The sequence below is a fragment of the Trichechus manatus genome, unplaced genomic scaffold, assembly GCF_000243295.1.
Source record: "Trichechus manatus latirostris isolate Lorelei unplaced genomic scaffold, TriManLat1.0 scaffold00041, whole genome shotgun sequence".
Taxonomy (NCBI): domain Eukaryota; kingdom Metazoa; phylum Chordata; class Mammalia; order Sirenia; family Trichechidae; genus Trichechus; species Trichechus manatus.
The window spans coordinates 38,845-43,693 of NW_004443977.1; positions in this window are offsets into that span (position 1 = coordinate 38,845).

Below are 4,849 nucleotides of genomic sequence, written 5' to 3' on the forward strand. Positions count from 1 at the left end.
AAAAAAAAAAAAGGTTGAAAAGGGAGAGGGTTGACATGTTGTGGGGTTGTTAACCAATGTCATAAAAGAATATGTGTACTACTGTTTCATGAGAAGCTATTTGTTCTGTAAGCCTTCACATGAAGTACAATAAAAAAAAAAAAAAGATGAAAAAAAAAAAGAATATGGTCTTTGGAGTTAGAAAGGACTGGGTTTAAATCTTTGCCCTGTGATATTGGGCATATTATTTAACTTAATTAAATACACACCTTAGTTTTCTTTTTTGTAAAATGGTAGTATTGAATTCAATTCTAGTATAAACAAAATGTTAGAAGTGAATGCTATAGCCCTAAAATTTTGTACTGTTAGCACAAAATGGTATGTGAAGCTGTCTAGCACAGTGTCTGCTACAAATTAGTCAGTCAATAACCATGGATTTCCTTTCCTTTCCTGAAAATGAATGCCCTATTTACCCAGAAACTCATAGCTGCAACCATTAATATGATAAAGGCATTTGAATACTCATCTCAGCAGGTTCTAGTCAAAAAAAAGGATGGATTTGGAGAAAGACTTCTTTTTAATCTAGGACAGATTCATTAACACTTTGAGACAATTTTCTCATCTGTGGTGTAGCGGTTAAGAGCTACGGTTGCTTACCAAAAGGCTGGCAGTTCGAATCCACCAGGCACTCCTTGGAAGCCCTATGCCGTGGTTCTACTCTGTCCTATAGGGTCGCTATGAGTTGGAATCAATTCGACAGCAATGGGTTTAGTTTTTGGGTTTTGGTTTAGGATGTATAAAATGAGAAATCTGTAAGCACCTGGTAGAGAGTCTGGCTCTAGGTAGATAGTCCAAAGACAATAATTTGATTTCATTCTTTTTTTTTTTATTTAAAGGTACTGTGCTTGAGATTTGTCTGCAAATATAAATTGGACCAAAAACAAAACCCTTTGTTGTTGAGTTGATTCCAGCTCATAGCTACCCTGTAGGACAGAGTAGAACTGCCATAGGGTTTTCAAGGCTGTAATCTTTACAGAAGCAGACTGCTACATCTGTCACAGAGCAGCTGGTGGGTTCGAACTGCCAATCTTTTGGTTAGCATCCGAGCGCTTTACCACTGCTGCACCAGGGCTCCTTATAAATTGGACAGAGCATTGAAAAACTAAATACTCCACTACCATGTTTGTTTGTTTGTTAATTACCTATCACTAAGTAACACAATGAGAGGAAAATAACATAAATTTTTGGTTCTCTGAGTTCCATTAATACTTCATATGATATTAATAGGATTTTCCTAACATATTCCTATTTTAAATCCATCAGTAAATAGCAGTTTATGAAATGTGTTGGCAGTACAAATCTTCAGGGCTATAACATTCACTTCTAAAATTCTACTCATAATAGGACTTTACCTTTTTTTCTACGAACACAAACTGCTGATCGCAAGAAGTAAAGGGAAAATCTGCAGAGTTCCCCAGGGAAGAAGACGGGGCTGAAATAAATCAGGAGACGGAGGGATGAAAGATTTCTCCTTATTTAGCTGACAAGCAGCAAGTAAGACTTCAAGTTAATTAAGTGGAGAAGAATTTTAATAGGGTAATGAGGATGGAGTGACTCTAAGGACAAATAGCAGAAATACCGAGAACCAAAACTACAGCAAATTTGCAAGCAATTTGGCATTCAAGTTTTCAACAAAACAAGATATTGGTTGGTGTGAACAAGAATAAGAAGAGCCTACTGATTTCCTTGAGAAATTTATGACTATTATTTCTCAAAACTTAGCTTGACTTAGAGCCAAGCAGAATCTTCCAGGTGGGTTGAATGGGGTCTGGGAAAATCTTTTGAGACCAGGATGATTCAAAATAGTTCATCAAAATTCAGCCTTCAGCCTCTCCTTTTAGTCAACATTAGATCCATGGCCGACATGGCTTGCCTATCAATTTCACTCCAATCTATTTCATTTCTTTTACTTTTTAAAAGGTGATTAAAAAAAAAAAAGACAAAAGATGGTAGCACTGCAGGCCGTGATCCATGGTTATTGGGTCTTTAAAGATACCATCAGCATTTCTTTGAATTGGGGTTTTGGATCATGGCCTTGATTATCTGTTTCATGAGTGGCTATGCAGAAGTTGTGAAGACTTTGAACAGGATATAGCATTTGACCAACTTAAAAATAACCACCATATGCCACTGAGCCATTATGGTGAGTCTGAGGGAATTCTGGGCTGGTCAAGGAAAAAAGATATGACTGTGGTTGTACCGTAAGTTATTTATTATAGAGGAGCAGGTTGGTCCTAGATAGATATGTTGCTGCCCGCTGAGTTTTCCAAGAGCCTTGAAGCAAGTTTTAGAAAGTAAGAAATCATCTTGATTTCTGTTTTGGTGTGTTTTGCACGATTCTCACGGCCAGACATGAATTTAAAAAACAAAAACAAAAAACCGTTACCGTCCGTCAAATCAATTCCGACTCATAGCAACCCGACAGGACAGAGTACAACTGTCCCATAGGGCCTCCAAGGAGCAGCTAGTGGATTCGAACAGTCAACCTTTTGATTACCAGCCTAAGCTCTTAACCACTGTGCCACCAGGGCTTCTAGACATGAATTAAAAAAACCCAAAACCAAACCCGTTGCGATGGAGTTGGCTCCGACTCACAGCAATGGTAAATTTTAGACATGTGACGCATATCAATATTAATAAAACTTTAACTGAAGTAATAATGTGATCCCATTTTTAAATAAAATAGTTAAAAATGAATGCAAGTTTGGGCTAATTCAAAAGGATCCTATTGAGAAGTTAGGCATTTTCCCAGTGATTCTTCTGTGACTCGGAAATGGTTTTATAATGATTTTCTTTTGAAAATGCCTTTATGAACTTTGCATATTCTTTTGATTATTGCTGGTAGATATTTTCTTCTAACTGAAAATAGGTTGTTTATGGAAACAGGCCACATTTTACAATGGCAACTGTGGTAAATAAGGTGTGTGATTATGTTTGGTAATGATAGTTTTGTTCTGTTTTTTCCCCAAAAAACCCAAAAGCTGAAATGAAACTAGTAAGAAACTATGTTTATGTAAATGTATTGGTTTCCTAAGGCTGTTGTAAAAAAAAAAAAAATACCATAAAGTGAATGGCTTTAAAAAACAGAAATTGATTGTTTTATAGTTCTGGAGGCTAGAAGGCCAAATCAGGGTATCAGCCACATTTATTTCTTCTGGGGACTATGAGAGAGTGACTGTTCCATGCCTCCCTCCTAGCTTCTGGTGGCTCCCAGTAATCCCTGGTGTTTATTGACTTGTAGATGAATCTTCACATGGTGTCTTCCCTCTGTCTGTAACTCCATCTTAAAAGACGCTGTCTCCAAACAAGGTCACATTTATAGGCACCGGGAATGAAGATTTCAACATATCTTTTTGGGGGGACACAATTTAGTCCATAACAGTAAGCATATTATTTTCTCTTTTTTATTAAATAAGAGAATAAACATTATCACTCTCCCTCCAAAAGAAGAAAGAAATAAACACACCAAAGAAAAATTCCCACTACCTAGGATAATATAATCTACAGTTATGAAAATACTTCTTTGGTTTTGTAAGTTTTTATTCTTTAAAACTATTCTATAAAAATGCCAATATCTGTGTGTGTGTGTGATTGTGGAGAGGAATGTGATAAACTAGTACTTTATCAGAGATATACTCAGGGAGAGGTAGAAAGAAAAGGTATAGGATTAAAGAAGGATTGTAAAAACTGGAGGGTACAGTCCATCTAACAAATCCCAAATCTAATTTGAAGTTTTGCCTTAGCTTCCTCCTCGGACAGAGAGACTGAATAGATTATCCAAACACAGAGGCTTTTGATTCTGCCATGGGGAGAGAGGCAGCTCAAGTCTCCATAAATAATAGAATTGATTGTATCTCACTTTCATTAACTCAAAAGCTCCCTCCAGACTTTCTTTGTTCAGTTAGAAAAAGTTCATGGCTTCCCATTACAAAACCTTTTTGCTGGTGACAGCATTGGTATCTTCAAGAAATAAAGCACCGTGGCTATCTTTAGACTTCATTCTCAGGGACTGATGCATATTTTCTGTGGTACTTAGAAGGCAAAAAGCGATTTTATTCCTAATAGAGATATGCAAGCATTTTTCCTACTTTTATATTTTTTTCTCTAGAGTTTTATATCATGTCATCTTCTAAAAGGATCACAAATGGTTTAGAAATTAAAATACAGGGTGAAAGAATACATTTAAGTCTGAAACAGATGAAATCCCATTTGAAGTAAACAAAATGCACTTCAAAGCATTAGGGCAAGGAGTTTGGGTCGGAGATTTTTGACATCTAATGCAAATAAGGGACATATTTTGCAATGTTTTCATCTGTTGAATAGAAAAACCACGCACATTTATCTTTAGAGGTAGACTTTCTTAGCATGAAACTTTATCATATATTCGCATCAGGACCCTTGTTTACAAACTTATGGACACTCTGCTGTAGCCTAACAGCTAGAGAACAAAGAACATGGGGAGCAGGAGATGTTTTCTTTAATCAAGCAAGGCTATCTTTATGCAGTGAATTAAAGAAACAAAACCATAAAGGAACGCTGCTGGAATATTTTGACAACTTTTCTAAGGACAAAACTAGTTTTTCCCCCATTTTTAATCCAACATAACCCAGCTAATCATTATATTTTAATTTTATGTTTTTAATTGATTTTTGTTATCAAATATACATAACATAAAATTTAACATTTTAAAGTATACAGTTCAGTGGCATTAAGTGTATTCACAATATTGTGTAACTATCACCACTATCGAATTCTGGAAATTTTTCATCACTTCAGTTGGAAACCTCATACCCATTAGCAATCACTCCCT